Below are 24,288 nucleotides of genomic sequence, written 5' to 3'. Positions count from 1 at the left end.
AGGTCTTCTGTGAGAAGACCTTCTTCAGGGCTTCTGTGAGAAGACCTTTTTCAGGGCTTCTGTGAGAAGACCTTCGTCGCGTCTTGGTCTTCTATGAGAAGACCTTCTTCAGGTCTTCTATGAGAAGACCTTCTTCAGGTCTTCTATGAGAAGATCTTCTTCAGGTCTTCTATGAGAAGACCTTCTTTAGGTCTTCTATGAAGAGGCCTTCTTCAGTTCTTCTATGAGAAGACCTTCTTCAGGTCTTCTATTAGACGAAATTCTTCAGGTCTTCAATAAGAAGACCTTCTCCAGGTTTCCATGAGAAGACCTTCTTGAGGTCTTCCATGAGAAGACCTTCTTGAGGTCTTCTATGAGAAGACCTTTTTGAGGTCTTCTATGAGAAGACCTTTTTGAGGTCTTCTATGAGAAGACCTTTTTGAGGTCTTCTATGAGAAGACCTTTTTGAGGTCTTCTATGAGAAGACCTTTTTGAGGTCTTCTATGAGAAGACCTTTTTGAGGTCTTCTATGAGAAGACCTTCTTCAGGTCTTCTATGAGAAGACCTTCTTCAGGTCTTCTATGAGAAGACCTTCTTCAGGTCTTCTATGAGAAGACCTTCTTCAGGTCTTCTATGAGAAGACCTTCTTCAGGTCTTCTATGAGAAGACCTTCTTCAGGTCTTCTATGAGAAGACCTTCTTCAGGTCTTCTATGAGAAGACCTTCTTCAGGTCTTCTATGAGAAGACCTTCTTCAGGTCTTCTATGAGAAGACCTTCGTCAGGTCTTCTATGAGAAGACCTTCTTCAGGCCTTCTATGAGAAGACCTTCTTCTGGTCTTCGATGAGAAGACCTTCTTCTGGTCTTCTATGAGAAGACCTTCTTCTGGTCTTCTATGAGAAGACCTTCTTCTGGTCTTCTATGTGAAGACCTTCTTCAGGTCTTCTATGCGAAGACCTTCTTAAGGTATTCTATGCAAAGACCTTCTTCAGGTCTTCTATGCAAAGACCTTCTTCAGGTCTTCTATGCGAAGACCTTCTTCTGGTCTTCTATGCGAAGACCTTCTTCAGGTCTTCTCTGCGAAGACCTTCTTCAGGTCTTCTGTGAGAAGACCTTCTTCAGGTCTTCTATGAGAAGAGACCTTCAGCCTTTCTATGAGAAGAGACCTTCAGCCTTTCTATGAGAAGACCTTCTCTGCTCTTCTATGAGAAGACCTTCTCTGCTCTTCTATGAGAAGACCTTCTGGACTTCTGTGAGAAAACCTTCTGGACTTCTGTGAGAAGACCTTCTGGACTTCTGTGAGAAGACCTTCTGGACTTCTGTGAGAAGACCTTCTGGACTTCTGTGAGAAGACCTTCTGGACTTCTGTGAGAAGACCTTCTGGACTTCTGTGAGAAGACCTTCAGCTCTTCTGTGAGAAGACCTTCAGCTCTTCTGTGAGAAGACCTTCAGCTCTTCTGTGAGAAGACCTTCAGCTCTTCTGTGAGAAGACCTTCAGCTCTTCTGTGAGAAGACCTTCAGCTCTTCTATGAGAAGACCTTCAGCTCTTCTATGAGAAGACCTTCAGCTCTTCTATGCGAAGACCTTCTTCTGGTCTTCTATGAGAAGACATTCTTCTGGTCTTCTATGAGAAGACCTTCTTCTGGTCTTCTATGAGAAGACCTTCTTCTGGTCTTCTGCGAGAAGACCTTTTGTGGTCTTCTGCGAGAAGACCATCTTCTGGTCTTCTGCGAGAAGACCTTCTTCTGCGAGAAGACCTTCTTCTGGTCTTCTGCGAAAAGACCTTCTTCTGCGAGAAGACCTTCTTCTGGTCTTCTGCGAGAAGAACTTCCTATGGTCTTCTACGAGAAGACCTTCTTCTGGTCTTCTAGGAGAAGACCTTTTTCTGGTCTTCTAGGAGAAGGCCTTCTTCTGGTCTTCGATGACAAGACATTCTTCTGGTCTTCTATGAGAAGACCTTCAGCTCTTCTGTGAGAAGAAAAGACCTTCAGCTCTTCTATGAGAAGAGAAGACCTCCAGCTCTTCTATGAGAAGAGAAGACCTTCAGCTCTTCTATGAGAAGAGAAGATCTTCAGCTCTTCTATGAGAAGACCTTCAGCTCTTCTATGAGAAGACCTTCAGCTCTTCTATGAGAAGACCTTCAGCTCTTCTATGGGAAGACCTTAAGCTCTTCTATGAGCAGACCTTCAGTTTTTTTATGAGAAATCCTTAAAGACTTCTATGAAAAAGTTATGTTTTTCTATCAAAAGATTTCCTGCCCCTCTATGAAAAGAGTTTCTACTCTCCTATAAGATTAGCTTCTTCTCTGCTTGTGCTCTTTTCGTAGAAAATTTTTACTCTTTTAACAGCTTCATCCCTTTTCTGCTTCTGATTTTCTTTTGAAAGGACTTCTGTTCTATTATTAGAATAACGGAGCTCTACAATATTGCAGGGGAATGCTAGATTTTTTGGGGTTTGAAGAATCTACGTTTTCAATGATTTCTTGCGGATTCTTTTTTTTTTTTTTTTTTTTTTTTTTTTGATATGGTATTTCCATCTTTCCTTGAGTTTTTTTTTAAAAGTTCTTAAAATTTGTTTTTTTTTCTCCCCCCTAAAAAATAGAAATTCCAAAATTCCTCCTTACTTTTGTAAATGACGCCATATTGTTTCCTGTAATCCACACCTCCAACTTCCCATTCGTATGGCTTGACTTGGCTCTCAGTGTTTCAATAACGTAAGAAACTGCCATGAAAGATAAAAAGGGGAGTCGGTTTTTTTTTCGTTCACTTTGTTATACATTTTGTTGTCGAATGCGATTTATGTATGTGGATATGTCTTGGTGTTTTAAGACATATGTATGTACATCCATGTAAATATATATTTATTTATTTTTAAGCTTGTCTGACCTATTGACATGCGCTTACTCAAAACAAAACACACAAACGCACACCAAAAAAAATTCTGTTTATTTCCATAATTCCAATGAGAGATATGTATGAAGGTAGTATGGATGTGTTCAATAGAGACAACATGAATATGCATGTTCATTTAAATGTTGTTATAGAAAAAATAAAATAAAAAAAAAAACAAAAATAAATAAATTTAATTAAATAAAAATGCGTAAGTGTAAATTTTAAATCTTGTTAGGAAAAATTCTGCCTCATTTACTCTCTCTCCCTCCCCCCTTCCCTCTTGGAAGTGTTATTCTCAAACTTGTATTTGCCTAGTTAGTATTCTATTTGCCATTCTGTTGCGCTTTCCCACCATTAAAGAAAAACCTAATTCGACCACTTGTCTTTCTAATTAACTTTATTTGTAAACTCATTGGGAATCAAAATGAAAACAGAAAACCAGTAAAGAAAATCTTAAAGTCGGACGGGGCCGACTTTATGACACCCTACACCACTTTGCTAATTTAGTTGAGCTCCACATAACAATTAAAAGTTTTTATGGGAGAATTCAATCATACACCCTATGATTATAATTATAATTTAATGTTCAAAGGAATAAATGTGCCGAAGCATTTGTATTTTTTAAATTCGGACTTGTATTGCTCATTTGGTGCAAAATTAATTTGAAATCAGATAAAAATATATATGGGAGCTATATCCAAATCTGAACCGATCTCGATAAAATTTGGCAAAGATATTTCTGAGCTGTATTTCATATATTTCCCTGAATATCGTTGTGACGGAGTGCATATTACGGCTGTGGGTAACAAATATAACAAATCGGATGAACAATATATATGAGAGCTATAGCTATATCCGAACCGATCTTCACCAAATTTGGCATACTACCTTCATTTCGATCGTATGTGCCAAATTCCATCCCATTTGGGCAAATATTAGACATTTGGTGCACAATAAATGGCAAATCGGACGAAGTTATATATGGGAGCTATATCCAAATCTGAACCGATCTCGATAAAATTTGCCAAAGATATTTCTGAGCTGTATTTGATATATTTCCCTGAATATCGTTGTTACGGAGTGCATATTACGGCTGTGGGTAACAAATACAACAAATCGGATGAACAATATATATGGAAGCTATAGCTATATCTGAACCGATCTTCACCAAATTTGACATACTAGCTTCTAGACTCAATTCGGTCGTAAGTGCCAAATTCCATCCCATTTGGGCAAATATTAGACATTTGGTGCACAATAAAAGGCAAATCGGACGAAGTTATATATGGGAGCTATATCCAAATCTGAACCGATCTCGATAAAATTTAGCAAAGGTATTTCTGAGCTGTATTTGATATATTTCCCCAAATATTGTTGTTACGTAGTGCATATTACGGCTGCGGAGTACAAAAATAACAAATCGGGTGAACAATATATATGTGGGAGCTATAGCGATATCTGAACCGATTTCGATAAAATTTGGCATACTTATTTTCAGGTCCAATCTGATCGTACGTGCAAAATTCCATACTATTACGGCTGATATTACACGTTTGGTGCACAATAAAAAGCAAGTCGGACGAAGATATATATGGAAGCTATATCTAATTTTTGACCGATTATCTCCAATTTCAATAGGGTTCGTCCTTGGGCCAAACAAATGATTTGTGCAAAATTTCATCTGGATAAATGCGAACTGTACTTTGTTTACAAAAATCCATGAACAGACGGACAGACATACGGACGGACGGACATGCATAAATCGACTCAGAATGTGATTCTATGCAGATCATCCAAAGGAACCATGGGTCTGTCTCGTTTCCTTTTGCCTGTTACAAACAAATGCACAAAGACATAATACCCTGACCACCTTGTGGTGTAGGGTATAAAAATAGCAGCAGCAATAGCAATTTTCCTCCATTTCATTACGTGCAACAGCAACTGAAAGACATAAAATGTAAACGTAATTCTTTTACAAGTACTTTGCATGTCATGTCCATTAACACTTGATGTTGTTGTTACTCTTTTGGAGTTCTGTGATTGTTGCTGCGGTCTATTTAACAAGGAGGTTGCGGAAAAATTCGGGGTTTACATGAAAAACAAAAATGATTTGAGACATTATTGGCAGGAAAAGAAGACGGAAATTATAAGAAGTTAAAAAGCTTTTTTTTTTTTTTGAATACCCTCCACCATCTTGAATTAATCTGGACATTTTCAAAAAAAAAAAAAATAATAAAATCCCTTAAAAATCCTATTAAAATCGTAAAAATACCGAAAATAGCCGTTAACCGTGATTAATGTAGCTCAGATCATCAAAATACCGAATATATAGGCAGGTACGGCTATACGAAGACCTGGACCTGCATAGACAATTTTCTGTCACAGGCTGTAGCTTCCATTACGAACTTCAAATACAACATCTAAAACAATTTCGGTGAGTATTGTTCCTAAAATCGTCAAAATACAGAATATAGGGGGGTACTGATATATAGGGCCTATACGAAGACCTGGACCTGCATGGACAATTTTCTGTCATAGGCTGTAGTACGAACTCTAAATACGTAATTTGAAACAACTCCGGTGAATAATGTCGTTAAAATCATCAAAATACCGAATATTGGGAGGTACGGTTATAGGGTGGGCTATACGGAGACGTGGACCTTCACAGACAATTTTTTGTCATAGGCTGTAGTATCCAATCCGAACTTCAAATACCAAATTTGAAACATTTCCGGTGAATAATGTCGCTAAAATCATCAAAATACCGAATATCGGGAGGTACCGTTATATTGTGGCCGTATAAAGACGTGGACCTGCACAGACAATTTTCTGTCATAGGCTGTAGTATCCATTTCGAACTTCAAATACTAAATTTGAAACAGTTTCGGTGAATAATGTTGCTAAAATCATCAAAATACCGAATATCGGGAGGTACCGTTATATGGGGCTATACGAAGACGTAGACCTTCAAAGATAATTTTCTGTCTCTGGCTGTAGTATCCATTTCGAACTTCAAGTACAAAATTCGAAACAATTCCGGTGAATAATGTTGATAAAATCATCGAAATACCGAATATAGGGAGGTACCATTATATGGGGGCTATATGAAGACGTGGACCTGCACAGACAATTTTCTGTCTCTGGCTGTAGTATCCATTTCGAACTTCAAATACCAAATTTGAAACATTTCCGGTGAATAATGTCGCTAAAATCATCAAAATACCGAATATCGGGAGGTACCGTTATATAGGGGCCATATGAAGACGTGGACCGGCACAGACAATTTTCTGTCACATGCTGTAGCTTCCATTACGAACTTCAAATACCAAATTTGAAATAATTTCGGTGAATAATGTCGCTAAAATAATCAAAATACCGAATATCGGGGGGTACGGTATATGGGGGCTACACGAAGACGTTCAAAGATAATTTTCTGTCTCTAGCTGTAGTATCCATTTCGAACTTCAAATACAAAATTCGAAACAATTCCTGTGAATAATGTCGCTAAAATAATCAAAATACCGTATATCGGGAGGTACCGTTGTAGAGGGGGCTATACGAACACGTTGACCTGCACAGACAATTTTCTGTCTCTGGCTGTAGTATCCATTTCGAACTTCAAATACCAAATTCGAAACAATTCCGGTCAGTAATTTCGCTAAAATCATCAAAATACCGTATATAGGCAGGTACGGTGATATCAGAGCTATACGAAGACCTGGACCTGCATAAACAATTTTCTGTCACAGACTGTAGTTCCCATTACGAACTCTAAATACGTAATTTGAAACAACTCCGGTGAATAATGTCGTTAAAATCATCAAAATACCGAATATTGGGAGGTACGGTTATAGGGTGGGCTATACGGAGACGTGGACCTTCACAGACAATTTTTTGTCATAGGCTGTAGTATCCAATCCGAACTTCAAATACCAAATTCGAAACAATTCCGGTGAATAACGTCGCTAGAATCATCAAAATACCGTATATCGGGAGGTACCGTTATATGGGGGCTATACCAAGTCGTGGGCCTGCACTGACAATTTTCTGTCATAGGTTGTAGTATCCACTACGAACTTTAAATACCAAATTTGAAACATTTCCGGTGAATAATGTCGCTAAAATCATCAAAATACCGAATATAGGGAGGTACCGTTACACTGTGGTCATATGCAGACGTGGACCTGCACAGACAATTTTCTATCATAGGCTGGAGTATCCATTACGAACTTCAAATGCCAAACTTGAAAAAAAATCGTTGAATGATGTCACTAAAATCATGAAAATGCCGAAAATAGGGATGTACCATTATACCATGGGGGCTATACAAAGACATGGACCTGCACTGACAATTTTCTGCCATAGGCTATAATATATTATTACTAACTTCAACTACCAAAATTTGAAACAATTCTGGCTTGAATCACCAAAATACCGAAAATAGGAGGTATAATTATATGTAGGATATACCAAAACGTGGACCTACATGGCTCGTTTTCAGTACCAAAAGTCCAGCAGACCTTATATACATCTGAATAAAATTTGATTAACCTACTTCATTTCATTCGGAAGCTATAGTGATTTCCACAGGCGGACGGACATCGCTAAATCGACATCGAATTTTATGTATATACTTTGTGGGGTCTAAAATGTGTATTTCGAGGAGTTACAAACGGAATGACAAAGTCAATATACCCTCCATAGTATGGTGGAGGGTATAAAAACATATTTGTTACAAAAGCTAAATTTTATTTTGAGACAAAAAAATTCATTAAATTCCCCCAAAAATTGCCCATATTTTTATTCATTTCATTTTCCTGTATTGATTTTCCCCAATCGTTTCTGCTTGACAAATGTACCCTTGAAACGGGCAAGCATTCTCCAATGGCCCTACAAAATATCACTTTTACTTTAAGCCTCCTGCGAAACCCTTTAACTGCTAGACAAGTTGGAAGGTGGTAACCATATCTCCTCCATCTAAGGATTTACCGATTGGCTGGACTTTGACAATTCACTTTTTTGTTGTTTTTTGTATTAACTTACAAAAACTATGCTAATAGGAGTTACTCGTTCGCTTTGTTAAGTTATCGCCCACCAGTGGCCGTAGTGTGAGAACGAGTTGGTGACTTTAAATTAACATACAATCATTCATTTCGACAATGTGGGTGAGAACAGTGGGACAAATCGGAGAAAAAAACAGAACCAAAAACTAATAAAGCTAGTAAATTAGGCCGGGCAGAGCTTTTAATGCCCTCCACCTTTTGGAAGGAACCTGAAAATTAAAAAAAAATCCTTCAAAAAATACAGGTTAAATTAAAAACGTTACATGTGAGCTATATGGACACATGGACCCAATTTCGAACTTTAAATAGGAAATTTGAAACAATTCCGGTGAATATTGTCGCTAAAATCATCAAATACCGCAAATAAAGCCAGGTTTCGGGATATGGGGACTATACGGAGACGTGGACCTAAATATGATTTTTTTTGTCTTAGATTGTAGTATCCATTGCGAACTCCAAAAACGAAATTTGAAGCAATTTCTGTAGATAATGTCGCTAAAATCATCAAAATACATAATATTAGGAGGTACGGTTATATAGGGGCTATACGAAGTCGTTGGCCAGAATAAGTAATTTTTTGTCATAGGCAGTATTAACCATCACGAATTACAAATACGAAATTTGAAACAATTCCGGTAAATAACGTCGCTAAAATTATCAAAATAACGAATATTCGGAGGAACCCTTAGGTGGGGGCTATACGAAGTCGTGGATCTGCATAAACACTTTTCTGTCATAAATTGCGGTATCCATTATGAACTTCAAAAACGAAATTTTAAAAAATTCCAGCAATTAATGACGCTACAATCATCAAAATTCCGAATAAATGCAGGTTTCGGTATATGGGGACTATACGAAGACGTGGATCTTGTAGATCTCTAGATTGTAGCTCTTCAAATATAAAATTGTTTATAATTCCGTTAAAAAATGTAGATACAATCATCAAAATACCGAATATCGGAAGGTATTGTCATATGGGGGCTATACGAAGACGCAGACCTGCATACGGAATTCTTTGTTATAGGCCATAGTACCCATTGCCAACTTTAAATACGAAATTTGAAACAATTTCGGTAATAAAATTCGATATGATCATCAAAATACCAAATATCGGGAGGTACCGCTATATGTGGGCTAGACGAAGACGTTGGCCTGCATATGCAATTTTTTGTCATAGTCTGTAGTACCGATTCCGAACTGAAAATACGAAATTTGAAACAATTTCGTTAAAAAATTTCGCTAATAACATCAAAATACCGAATATCGGGAGGTACCGTTATATGGTGGATATACGAAAACGTGAGCCGATGTAATCCATTTACAAACTTAACCCGCCTACTATCTCTATTCGATCGAAGATAGCGTGATTGATCAAGAATATATATACTTTGTTGGGTCTGACATAAGTATTTCGAGGAGTTACAAGCAGAATGACAAATTTAAGTTACCCTCCATAGTATGATGGAGGGTTACTAATACAGGGTGCAACTAAGTCAAACGCCATAATTTTTACATTTTTTTTTTTTTTTTTTTTTGAATTTTATTAAATGAAAGCGAAAAATGTCGGAAATGGTTTAGATTTGTTCGAATTGGTCACCTTTGGCATGAATTATGACCTTCAAACGGCCAATGAAACCGTCACAAGCTGCACGAATGTTGCTCTGCAGTATTTTAGCCCGTTTCCGGCGAAGCGCGTGCTTGAGAGGATCGACACTTTGGTATTTTTTAGTGCCAATCTTGCTTTCCAAAATACTCCAGACACAATAGTCAAACGGATTGGTATCCGGAGATTTTGATGGCCATTGTGCGCTGGAAATGAATCGAGGAACCTCATTTTGTAGCCATTCTTGGATGGCGCGTGCTGAGTACGATGGTGCTAATTCCTGTTGGAATGTCCAAGGTCTGCGGCCAAAATTTTTGCGTGCCTAAGGCTTTAATACATCCTCCAGAATATTTCGCGACAATATTCGGCATTTGTGCTGAAGCCACGGTCAATTAATACGAGCGGAAAGCGAGCATCGGCTGTTATGGCGGCCCACACCATCACCATGGCCGGCGCTTGAGTTCTGGTGGCCCACCGAAGGTGCACATTTTCTGCTGACATCTTTGGCAAATAAACACTATCATTTTGTTTGTTTACAAACTGCTGGACAACGAATGTTTTCTCATCGGAGAAAACCAAATTCGGCAGTTCACCACTTTCGGCCAAGCGAAGCAACTCTTTAGCTCTTTTGAGTCTATTTTCTTTCTGTTGCGGTGTAAGTTCTTGCATAATTTGGAATTTCAATGGCTTTAGCCCGAGCTCATTTTCTCAATATTTGCCGAATGGAATATTGCAGCTTAGGAGCCATTTTTCGGCCACTGCGAAGCGGGTTTCGATAAAGTCCCTACTTTACTTTTCGAAACATTTTTGCTGACGTTGCTGTTTTCTTCCGTCCACTTCCTTGACGTCGGGCTTAGCTGCCAGTATCACGGTAACGAGCGATGGTAAGAGGCACAAAAGATTTATTCACATTTAAATGCTGGAGTGCTCTAACGCTACCCACTTGTGGTTTTCCAGCCAAATATAAAGAAATCACACTATCACGCTTGAATTCCACCACTTCAGATTTGAATATAGCTCCTATATATATATATTCAACCGATTTGAGGTTCATTGTGCACCAAGTGGCTAATATCAGTCCAAATGGACTGAATTTTTGCAATTCCGACTAAATTCAACCCAGAAGCATGTACATCAAATTTTGGTGAAAATTGTTTCAGATTTAACTATTGCTTCCATGTATATATTTCATTCGATTTGGTATTAAAATCCCTCATATGGACTCCATTAAATCGATTTAGAGTTGGATATATTTCCCAAATTGTGACTACTCTGAAGCCTAGATATGCATCAAAATAAGGTTCAAAGTTAGTATGATCTATACTTCATATGAATTCAGAACATAAACTTTTTTAGGTCTAGAGGCCTTGACCTTTCGTTGCAGATTCCACTTGAACTCCTTTCCCATACCCTAAAAATGCCACCAATAAAGACTAACAGGCAGATATACAAAATTCTTGCTCCAAGCACATTTTTGTACCTTTTTGTACGATTTCCTAAAGTATTCAAATTAAAAAGTGCAGCATTTTGATTTCATGAGTAACGCATTTAGTTCTTCATAGTACCTCTTAGTACGGTTTCCTAAAAATTTCAATATATGTTGGACCAACTCTCATTTACATGCTGATATCCAAGACTCTAATTCTAGCAGTAAAGAATTTTTACTCCACAAATAAAGTTGTTAGTACTTTTTAGTACGTTTTAGTACAGTTTCCTATAATTGGCAATTTATGCTGCAGCTATGGTGATTTACATGCAGGTACCCTAGGTTTTTGATATAACAATTCTGAATTTTTACTCCTCGAATTAGGTTCTTAGTACTATTTAGTACCTTCAGACGATTCTAGATCTAACAGGACACAATTAATATGTCACAAATTAAGTTGCTAATACGTTTCAGTACCTTTTACTATGAAGTTCTACAAATGCCAATAAGACAGAAAATTTTCTGTGCAGGTCCATGTCTTCGTATAGCCCCCATAAAACGGTACCCCCGATATTCGGTATTTTGATGATTTTAGAGACATTATTTACCGGAATTGTTTCAAATTTCGCATTTGAAGTTCGTAATGGATACTACAGCCTATGCCAGAAAATTGTCTATGCAGGTCCACGTTTTAGTATAACCCCTGAAACCTTCCTATATTCGGTATTTTGCCAAATTTTTACCAAATGGTGGAGGGTATTCAAGGTCGGCCCGGCCGAACTTACAGCTTTTACTGTTTTTCTTTATTTTTTTCTTAGATTTTCAAAAAGTCCTTCATCCGAAAGTCCTCGCAACAGTTAACACCTTATGAAAACCAAGCCATGGCACTTGTTCGTCTATCTAAATGGCACACTGTCCATTTAGCACATTAGTAAATGTTCTTTAAAGTCTTAACTCATACCCAATGTCAAATAGCTCCTCCATGGATTCCACAAAGGAATACAACCCCACCCCATGCATGCACACACATACAGATACAACGAAAGAACTATAACGAGGACACGACAAAAAATTCATTATATACTTCAAGCAACTTATAAAGCTCACACACACACTTGCAGGACAACAAAGCCAACCCAGCACCCACTTAGTGTTGCACTATATAATGAGGAGAAAAACAAAACGAACACAAGCAAAAAGAGGAAAAATCCGAAGGAAAAAAAGGACACCTCTTGTTCCTAAACATTCCCTCCGAACCGGGCAAAGCTAATGTGAGAATGTGGTAAGTGGAGAAGAGAAAAGTCAAAGCGTGGCAAAGAATGGTCGTTTCAACTGTCGTTTGGTCATGTAGACTGACACACACACACTCTCAGATGTTAAAAAAAAAAACCAAAAATAAATAGAAGAAATAGTGTGCAAAGTGTATGTACATAGCAAACGAGGTTCACTAACATGGGGTTGTCAGTATTTAACCCAAAAGGGTGTAGGTGCTGCACGGATGCGCGAACTTCCAATGAATCGAGTTAGAAAGAGCCAAAGCCAACTATGTTGGCAGAGAGACAAACGACTGCCGCTGCCAACGACGTTGACGTTGACACTGTTGCAGGCATACATACATTTAGCCACTAAAAAGCAGAGAGCCAAAGCAACAGCAACAAAATCATCAACGGTAGGAGCAGCAGCCGCAACATCAGTTGCTGCACAAAGTGTAAAAATATGATGGGGGCCAAAAAGGAACACATGACCAACAACGAAAGAGGTAACGAGAACCTACATGAATTTAGGTTCAAATGTAACAGCAACAACAACGACGCATTAGAACAGCAACAACAAAAACCTATCGTACAGTACATATTAAAAATTAAAGCTCATTGCAAAAAGAGAGAATTAGAGCAACACCCCCTACTAATGGAAATGACAGTAGGGAGAATTTGAATATGACCACAAAAAGGGAGAGAAAATTGATATATTCCGAAGGATGATTTTGAAAAAATCGGTAGGTATATATCATTGCATATATTTTTTTAATTATTTAAATAGCTCTGAAGATAATTTGTTATTACCTCCATTACGCACTGAAGGGCACTTAAGTGGACCAATATATATCCAGTAATTGCGATAAGGGACCCAATGGGAATAGATCGATCTGCAGAAGACCTACAAATGGTCTTTAATCAACAGAAAAACTAAAAATGTCTCCCTCAGAAAAAAATAAAGGTTGAGGTGAAAAAACTGCAACCAATTTCAGACTGTTGTCATTTCTAAGCCACTCGTCCGACAGCTGTTAAAATTATTATACCCTCCACCATACTATGGGTATATTAATTTTGTCATTCCGTTTGTAGCTCCTCGAAATACTCAAGTCAGCCCCAACAAAGTATATATATTCTTGATCAGCGTGAAATTCTAAGACGATTTAGCCATGTCCGTCTGTCTGTCTGTTGTAATCACGCTATCTTTCGAACAAATTGAGATAGACGGCTAAAATTTTGCACACATGTATATTTTGCAGGTTAAGTTCGTAAATGGGCCATGTAGGTCCACGTTTTCATGTGGCCCCCATATAACGATACCACCCGATATTCGGTATTTTGATGATTTTATCGACATTATTCACCGGAATTGTTTCAAATTTGGTATTTGAGATTCGTAATGGATACTACAGCCTATGACAGAAAATTGTCTGTGCAGGTCCACGTCTTCGTATAGCCCCCATATAACGGTACCTTCCGATATTCGGTATTTTTATGATTTTAGCGACATTATTCACCGAAATTGTTTCAAATTTGGCATTTGAAGTTCGTAATGGATACTACAGTCTGTGCCAGAAAATTGTCTGTGCAAGTCCACGCCTTCGTATAGCCCCCATATAAGGGTACCTTCCGATATTCGGTATTTTGATGATTTTAGCGACATTATTCCTCGGAAATGTTTCAAATTTGGTGTTTGAAGTTCGAAATGGATACTACAGCCTAAGGCAGAAAATTGTCTGTGCAAGTCCACGTCTTCGTATAGCCCCCATATAACGGTACCTCCCTATATTCGATATTTTAATGATTTTAGCGGCATTATTCCTCGGAATTGTTTCAAATTTGGTGCTTGCAGTTCCAATTAGATACTACAGCCTAAGGCAGAAAATTGTCTATACAGGTCCACGTCTTCGTATAGCCCCCATATAAGGGTACCTTCCGATATTCGGTATTTTGATGATTTTAGCAACATTATTCACCGGAATTGTTTCATATTTAGCATTTGAAGTTCGAAATGGATACTACAGCCTGAGACAGAAAATTGTCTGTGCAAGGACTTCGTATAGGCCCTATATATCAGTACCTCCTTATATTCGGTATTTTGACGATTTTAGGTACAATACTCACCGAAATTGTTTGAGATGTCGTATTTGAAGTTCGTAATGGAAGCTACAGCCTGTACAGAAAATTTTCTATACAGGTCCAGGTCTTCGTATAGCTCCTATATAACGGCACCTCTCTACGTACGGTATTTTGATGATTTTGGCTACATTATTCACCGTTTATTTCAAGTTTCGAATTTGAATATGGTAATGGCTTCTGACAAACAATGCCTATGTAGGTGCATGTCGTACAGGCCCTAATATGACGGCTATATTCGCTGTTTTTAAAATGAATTTTTGGCGAATGTTATCTTTTCGAAAATTTTCAAATCCGTTCTAAATGGTGTTGCGTATTCATGATGATAATAAAATTTTTTACTTGTTTTAAATTATTTAAACAGCTCTGAAGATAATTTGTTTTTACCTCCACTATGTACTGGAGGGCACTTAAGTGTACCTATATATATATTTAGCAATTGCGGTAAGGGACCCAATGGGAATAGTTCGATATATACAAGGGGAGATGAAAATCCTGCAACCAACTTCAGACTGCTGTCATTTACAAGTCACTCGTCCGACAGCTGCTAAAATTATTCCAGTGACAGCTATACCAAAACGTGGACCGACATATTTTCAATACCAACCATCCTAGACCCGATACAAATTGTTGTGCCAAATTTTGAAGCCCTACGTCAAATAATGTGGGCTGTATTGTGATTTCAAAAAGACAGGCGGACAGATAGACAGACAGAGGGATGGCCAGATAGACAGACATCGACTTAGAATTTTGTGCTGATCATGAATATATATACTTTATGGGATATACGACGAATATTTAGGGACAAAGTTAGGGTATATAAACTTTTCAAGATGGAGGGTATAAAAATTCCGACTACTGGAACATGCTGAACTTAGGCGCACTTATCCTATTCGAGGCATTATTTTTAAGCTTTTATTTTTATATTTTTGTCAAAAAAATTTGAGTTTTAATAAAAGAAATGTCGACTACTATCGTGCTTAACTAAGGTCCTTTTGCCCTATTCTTAATGAAACATTTTTTTGTTAAATCCGTGGTCTCTCAAAAGTAAATTAGATGTAATTTGCATGTGTTCTGTTCATATCTCGACATTTTCATAACAATCTACCAATAATTTAAAAGGCCTTAATCTTCATCTTCTAATTTCAATATTTAAAATCTTGTATTTATAATTTAATACTCATTTTACCCTTTTACTTTCCAAAATAAATTATTTGAACCTATTATTACTTTGACTACTGTAGTAAACCTATTTTCTTCCTTTAAAACAGTACACAACCCGCCAGTTAGCTTGCCTGCCTCGCATTCAAACACCCACCCACCCATCTACCTACCAACAACACTAATATCCCGCACTTTGTTCTCATTTTCAAATGGGTGGCTGGCTGCTGTGTCATATCTGTGTTGCAAGACAAAACGAGACATCTAGCGGCGCTAAATGCTCATATGTATCGCACCACAGACAAATATACCCACATAAAGATATAGAGATGTGTGTTGGGATGTTGTATGTGATTTGCATGTGTTTGACTTGAATTCCGATACAGTTAATGATAAGCATATGTGCATCTAATATAGAAGAGGTTAGAAAAGGCATTTTACCAGAGCAAACAGCGGCAGCAACAACAACAACCGTTATACAAATACTACATCGGAGAGAGAGAGCGAAGAGAAATCATATTTCACACATATTGTGGATTTGAGTTATCTCATTCAAAAGGGGAGGAGTTTGTTATCATGTAGAAATGGGGGTTGAGAGCATGAGTGAGTGAGTGAGAGAGAGTCACACATGGGAATGAGTAGAGCTCTTTGTCAATGAGTAAGCAGGGGGTTGTGTTTCACGAGTGGCTGTGAGAGATAAACTTAACGAAACTCATTGATGGTGTTGCCTTGGGCATTTGAGTGGGTATTTTGTTGGTGGGATTTTGTTGTCTCATTGCTTAGTGGTATGGCTGGCTGGCTCATCCAATAAGTCAAATGTAGAGAACAGAGTAACAGAGCAGAATCCTGTTGCTGGGTTTTTTTCTCTCTTTTCTTTTGAAAGTCCTTAACTTAATGTTATGGGTCATGGGGCGGTGGTTGGTGGGGGTGCAGAAGGCCACATGTCACCCCTAATAACCTGAGCTCAGAAAAATGTTGAGTGACTCGATGTTGGCTTCCTTAAATGCTGCAAAAGAGCAACGGTACAACAAAAACAACCATCAGACAAAAGTCAAAGGGGGCGTCTCGGTAAATGTGTTAAAGCCATTTAGAGGTGGTATAGTTCTCTCTGTGGCTCTGTCTGCTGCTCTGTTCGGAAAACCAAAAAAAAAATACGAACACAGCCTCCTCTTATCACCCAAGCAGAGGCAGCAAAGATAGGTAGGTATTGTTGGTTGGATGGCAAAAAGAAAACAAAAAAAAAAAATTTAATAAAATACATTAGGCCAACCCCAATGTATCTTAGGCGAACTCTCACTCGTTCATCATCCAATTGTACGTTTGCTCCAAATGGCGTAAACTTTGTCTTATAAAAGGGCGCCTCAAATAGCAAACGACGAAAACGAAAACGATGACGACGAAGACAAACGGCCAACAACAACAACACCAACAGAAGCAGCAGCAGTAGTTGTAGAAGTACTTATAATGGTGGCAATATAATCTCTGGTAAAACAACAACAACTCCAACAAAACCATCGTAAGAAGAAGAAGCTGAAAAAAAAAGACTTTGGTCCCTCCAACTTGAACACCTCCCCCTGTTAAAAAATTGAGCTTAAATTTATGCCAGTCACACAACAACAGCCACAAATGGAAAGGACCTTTTTTTGCTTTTGGTCCATATCCTAGCTGTGCACAAATGTGTTTGCTGTAGTTGTTGTACAACAATGTAGTGCAAAGTACCATGGCACTATTTGGCCTTATATACTGGCACTCTCTTACACTTTGTTCGTTATGGTCGTTCGGGTTCGTCGTCTATATGCTTGGCAGTTCGGCTGTATATGCATCCTCCTCCTCCTCCAGCCCCTCTCAGCCCAACACAGCATAAGTTGAACTGACATTCATTGTCCCCTCATTTACAGGTCCTTTGGCTGGATATTAACCAAACAGGACTTTTGCCATTGCCCAAGTCATCATCCATATAAACACACACACACACATACAAGCCATGGCTATGATGATGACAATGATGCCAGAGTACAACGACATGTATTAGACTATGGCTGACCAAAGAGACCGGTCACACGACCGATCATATTTTATGGCAGTTGTGTTGGGTTATTAAAAAATGTAGTCTGCATATCCAGAATATATACATATTTTGTAGATATATTTTTAAATTGACTATAACAGACCGATGATGTTGGTTGGCTGAGGCAACAGAAACCAGGACAGAAAAATGTATTCATTCAGTTTAAGGCCGTAATCGTCGATGGTATGGACACACATTTTTATATGGAAGTTTAATGTTGTTATGGCAAAAGTTTTGTTCAATTTTAAGTTAAAATAAATTTAAATAAATAATAAATTTTTAATAATTTAAATATTATTGGTCATACAAATCGTTAACAGGCGATTGCCAAAAAAAGTTGTCAAGTTTAATGAAATGTGTGTCAATTAATGTTGCAAATGTTTCCCATTAAAAATAGATATTGTTCAGGAAGTCCTTTAAAATATTAAATCCTGATCTTTTAAAAATTATTCTTATAAAATGCGCAATTGGAGTCACATAGGTCCTCTTAAAAAAATAAAAAAAATAGAAAAAAGATTAAGAATGATTCTTTTGCAGTATATTCTTGTCCTCCAAAAAATAATTCTTAAAATATTATATAGAAAAATATAAAATAAATAATACTTATATAGAAAAATATTCGTAAAATAAATCCAGACGATAGCTCAGCGGTTCTTTAAAAATATTATTAAATATTTCAGGATTTTAAAACCTTTGGACTTTTTTTCTCAAAATCTAAAGATTTTAGAAAAATTGGTTCCTGAAAAACATTACTTAAAAACAGGTGTTAAGAAATGTTGGTCTTTTGAAAATCTATTCTTCACTTTTATTCATATTTTTTTTACGAGATGGTCCTTGTAAAATTATTGCTAACAAAACACGATTAATGCCGCAAATCATCGAATATCCTATACGATTCAAGAATTTGGGGCTTTATAAAAATCAGCGGAAGATACACTTTTGGGATTCATAAAAATTTAATTCGAACCACATCATATCTCTGGTTCAGAGAAATATTTATACATACCAAATTTGAATAGGATCGCGAGTTTGTTTCACAAGTTGTGAGAGATATAGGTATTAATACTTTTGACCCCTTGTTGGGGGAAGTACTAGAGGGGTGTGCCTATATATACCTTCTTCACACCAAATTTTTTGTTTGAGAAAATATTGGGATTTGCCAAGTTTAAAATAAATCAGATGCTCATTTAACATTTTTATGAGCGTTATGGTTGTTCAAAATTTTGACTCGTTGTGGGGTAAGTACCTGAGGGAGTAGTTCATTTTATCCGTTCTTTATAGCAGATTTTGTGTTGGTGTGTTGCCAATATTGTCCATTGTCCAACCTGACCTAGCACTGATAAAAATATTAGAATTAGCAAAGGTTGCACAAAATTTTATGGTAATCTCTTATTCTATAAATTAATTATTTTCTGTGAAAATTTTGTGGGGAAGGTACCAAAAGGAATGAGCAGATATTGTCCATTTTCGAATCCGATCTAAGTTTGAGAATAATATTACGATGTACCAAGTTCGGACCTGCCAGACGAACGGACACTCCTAGATCGACTCCAAATTTCCTGAAACGGATTTGATCCAAAGGGATCTAGTTTCTAAAACCGTTATTTCGATGAGGCATTTCTTTTAAGAATCGAATAAATTATTGATATTTAATTTGTTTAAAAAAAATTCTAGGTAAATGGTCTGGCTGTTAAAAACAGTAATTAAAAACCCACGAAATTCGTGAAAAAAAATATTAAAAAAGAATATCCAATGCATTAAAAAATTTTCTTAATTGGTCTCACAGCCCTGCTGGTCTAGGAAAAATTATTTTTTAACTAAAAAATAGCATCAACAATTAAAAAACAAGTAAGCAAAGGCTACAGTCGAGCAGAGCCGACCGTTGAATACCCTACAACACTATAATAAACGATACAGTTTATATAGGCGAGATACTCGAAAGAATTCCACAAGATATTGTGACAAATAATAAAAGAAAACCATCAGGTTTCGTTATCTACTTTTCGAATAATAGCAACTCAAATAATTTGCTCATTTCCAATTTATTGGTAGATGTTGCACTTAAATGGTCTTCCTAGATCTGGAACCAATATTTCCCAAAGACCTATAATCTCTCAGAAGTGGCAAAAGATTAACATTTATTATTGGTTTTTGACTGAAACGCATTCATATGAGATACAGACATTTGACTATATTTTTCAGCGAAATCAGCGTTAACGAAATAGTCAGAAGTGCGTCTTTCCTGTATTTGTGAATTCTCCAAAAAGTCACTGGAATGGACATTTTCGAATTTTGTCTATAAAAGTTGGAAAACTCCTTCACACATTGAATATTTTTGGATGGCCATCCAAAACTGCTTGGCTTTTGCAATGTCCGGTAACCCCCATAATTACGACCTGCTGACAATTTTGCAGTTTTTTGGTCCATTTCAACCCCTAAATATATGGCGATCATCTCCAAAAAGAATAGGCTTTTATTCTGACCCTCATCTTATCTCCATGCAAAATTTCGTAAGGATCGGGCCATAAATGCGATCTGTATATGATATCCTGATATCCTAACTACTTAGTTTTGTTAGCTGTAGAAATATTACCAAATGTTTAATTCAAAATGAAAATATGCCAAAAATATGACAAAATTGAAAAAAATATGAGAAAATTTTACAAAATCAATATTTTCATCGTTAGAGAGATATTTTTATGAGATTTTTTTAGACGTTTTTTCTTTCCTGTCAAGAGGACATTCTGAATTAATGAGAACTGTCGAAATCAGTTCAGCCGTTCTCGACATATAAGAGATTTTTGAAGCATATCTTCTTTGATAAACTTATATATCGCACATATTTTGCTATATATCCATTTTGTTGGATGTTAACATCAATGTAAAGATCAGAAGTAACCTTGTCATGGCTTTGTGATTTCACCGGGATCTAAAATATTCGCGGTTTAATGAAAAATTTTGAATTTTTTCAACAAAAAAGATATGGTCTATCTATTTATGACCACCCAAATGGAAAGGCGTCGATTGGTCTGTAATTGCGACCTGTAGAGCAAGTGCAAAATCAGGAATTTTTCCAGTTTTTGGTCCATTTCAACCCCTAAATATTATGCGATCATCACCAAAAGAAATAGGGTTCTATTCTGACCCTAGCCCCACCTCCATTTTAAATTTCGTGAAGATCGGACCATATTTGCGACCTGTAGAGTGATTACAAATTAACATGGACAGACGGACAGACGGACGGACGGACATACATAGCTAGATCGACTCAGCTCGGCGAGCTAGGAAGATCCATATATACTTTCCTATGTGGGAAATCAATATTTCGTGGTGTTACATAAATTCTGGCCCAATCAAACTTATAATACCCCCAACACATAGTGTTGTAGGGTATAATGATTACAGATCTCTTTTACCTCGAAATTTTTATAATAAAAAAAAAAATTATAATGTAAGAAAATTCAAGGCAAATTAAAATTTACAATTGATCGTTGAAAAATTATTTAAAAATAAGCCTCGTTTATTAAAAAATCCACTATTGATCCTTGATTATTTTTACAAAATTCAAGACATCGTGAAAAATTAAAAAAAGATTTAAAACTATACATCCAATTTCTCCAAAAAATGATCCTTAAAAATCTACCATTACAGCGCTTCCTTTTGGTCTTAGAAAAATTATTTTTTTATACAAAAAAGATAAAAAATTGAAAAAAACTCGATTCCAGATCTCGTTTTCCATGAAAAGCAATTTTTTAAAAGAAAGTGAAAACCATAAAATTTATTTAAAAAATTTAAAGCAAATCAACATTAACTATTGATTTTTGAAAAATGATTTAAAAATAAAAAATAAATTAAAAAATTCATGAAGTCCTTGTTTAGTTAAAAAAAATCCAAGATATAAGCTCCATTAAAAAATGCACCATTCCAGCCCTGTTGGTCCAGGAAAAATTATTTTTTAATTAAAAAATAACATCAAAAATTAAAAAAAATACAGATCTCTTTTTCCTTGCCAAAAAATATTTAAATATTAAAAAAAATTATATTAAAGCTAACTAACATTAAAATTGATTCTTCAAAAAAATAAGCCTTGTTCTTTATTAAAAAATTATTACAAAAAAAATCCTTTGAATAAAAAAATATTAAAAAATAAAGTATGGATTTTTAAAAAAGAATATTTCAAAAAAATTCCAAGATAAAAACTCCGCTGGTCCTCGACATAAATAACGCAGAAATATTAAAAAAAAAATCCACAAATTATGAAAAAAAATCCTTTTTCTTGAAAAATTATTTTCAAAAATCAAAGAAAAATGATAATATAAGAAAACAAAAGCAAATCAATATTGATTCTTGAAAAATGATTTAAAAATAAGCCTCGTTTTTCCTTAAAAAATTATTACAAAATACCCACTTTGAAACAGAAATATAGTAAAAAATCAGCTATGGATTTTTAAAAAAATGAATATTTTAAAAAATAACACAAAAATATTTATAAAAAAAATCCACTAATCCAGTTGGCCCCTGAAAAACTATTGTGAAAAAAATCCATAAGTGATCCTTGAATTTTTTTTTATATAATTCCACAATTGATCCTTGAAATTTTTTTATATAGTTCCAAAATTGGTCCTTGGTATTTTTTTATAATCCCACGATTGGTCCTTGAAAAATTATTTAAAAAATCCACGATTAAAGATGTGTTGGCTCTTGAAAATATGTTCTTAAAAAAATCACAATTATATCTCTGCTGCAAGGTAAGAATTATTCTACAAATTATTGCTAAGCTGGTCCTTAAAAAATAGTTTTTAAAAAATTCTACTATTCGTTTTTTTCTTGACTGTTGCATAGAAAAAAGTTAAAGTCCTGTATATCCGAAAAAATAATATTTGATTGGGGTCCTGTTTGTATTATTTCAAGGATGTTAGGTATTGCAAATGGTCTATATCATCCCATGTTTAAACATTGCCATTGATTGATTGATTTTCAATATTTTTGAAAATTCAGCCATAATTTCCTGTCGAATGTTCCGACATTTAGGGTGCCTAAAATGAAGAGATTTTTTCTGTCACCCTATTGGATATAGGCCCCATATAATGGGGTAGTTTCGAATTTAAATCATTGCAAATGTTTTTAACCAAGATTAAGCTTTGTGTGTTCTGAGTAGTCCCATTATTTGGTATCTCCCCATTTGGTACTCTCTCAATTATTGGATTTTTTTAAGTCCTAGTCCCATTTTTTAAATAAATGGGCTACAATTTTGTATTTTGGGTTCGTATCCCTGTAATGCAATCTAGCAAAAATATTCAGCATTTTTTTCCAAAATTAGGAGATTTTAAGGACATATAATTTAGCCATTATTTATATTTTTCTCATGGCAAAATGCATAAAAAGTTCGACATTATCGAACTTTTCGCCGCCTTTTCTACAACATTTAACGTCACCAGTCTAGACGTAATGGAATTCCAGATTAATAAGACGTAATTAATATACTAAAATCATAACAATTATTGCTACCATTCAATTTGTTTACAAATGATATCTCTAAATCTGCATCTTTGATTCGATTCGATCAATATCCGATATTGAGTTTTAGTGCCATAATGTTAACAAATATGTTCAGTGATTTAAACGACTTTTTAATTGCAAATAAGTTCGAACTGCGCTGCCCGTTGCCCGTTGGCGCTAATTTTCATTAACAATAATTGCGTAAGTCAAGGGGGTCAAAGGTGAATTTTTGTAATAAACAAAAGCCAGCTTTGATTTCTCTAATGCTCAAGAAATGTGTAATTAAACAAAACGAAAAAAAAAAACAATCTAGACTTAATGACTTATTTTTTTTATATTGGCGATCTCAAAGGGGAAGAGAGGGAAGTGTTTTTTGCAAATGAATTATGTAAACAAATATGTTAAAATTCTTGGCCAATAAAAATATGAATTTTATAAACATCTTTACGATTTCATTGGAATTTATTTATTTTCATACATATTTTTTTAATATTTAATTTAAATTTTATGATATTATTATGCAGTGACTTTTCATATAAAATATATGATAAAAACATACGTAATTAAATTGCGTTTTAAAATAACACATGACCCCAAGGTATATAATTTAATTACAGGTGGGCATAAAAATAAAACAAAAAAATTATTATCAACATTCAGGAATAGAAAAAAATATTTAGTCATCTGTACATGAAAAATGTATTTATTTATTTTTTTGTTTTATTAATTAAGCAAACGAAGATTAAATGATAAATATTTATTATATATATTTTTTAAATATTTATAGAAAAACAAAATAATTATATATGCATGCAGCGACAGGTGTATGGTATAAAGAAAAAGGCCAGACACAAGCAAGAATGCAGTTAAACAAAGAAAACCTTTCATAAAATGAGTCTAACGCATAAAACACACATACATATTTGTATAGACTCTGTACACTGAGAGAAAATTCACTAGACTAATTTGAGCATATTACTAAAGATTTTATTTTGAAATAATTTCAAGTTTTCTGTAATAGGAAAAAAATCGAAACACATATAAGAGAAATTTTATACTTTGCAGATGAATATCCGAAATACATCATTTTCCGGCGTATTTAATTTCCATTATTATTTCTTACAAAATCCCCGTCTCCAGTTGGGATGTTGGCAGAAATAGATTTCAAAATTATTTTGGGGAGCGACAAGAAAAAATTTACTTTTCCAAGT

Source organism: Musca domestica, unplaced genomic scaffold (genome assembly GCF_030504385.1).
Source record: "Musca domestica strain aabys unplaced genomic scaffold, Musca_domestica.polishedcontigs.V.1.1 59, whole genome shotgun sequence".
Classification (NCBI taxonomy): Eukaryota; Metazoa; Arthropoda; class Insecta; order Diptera; family Muscidae; genus Musca; species Musca domestica.
Note: the sequence above shows the minus strand (reverse complement) of the source record.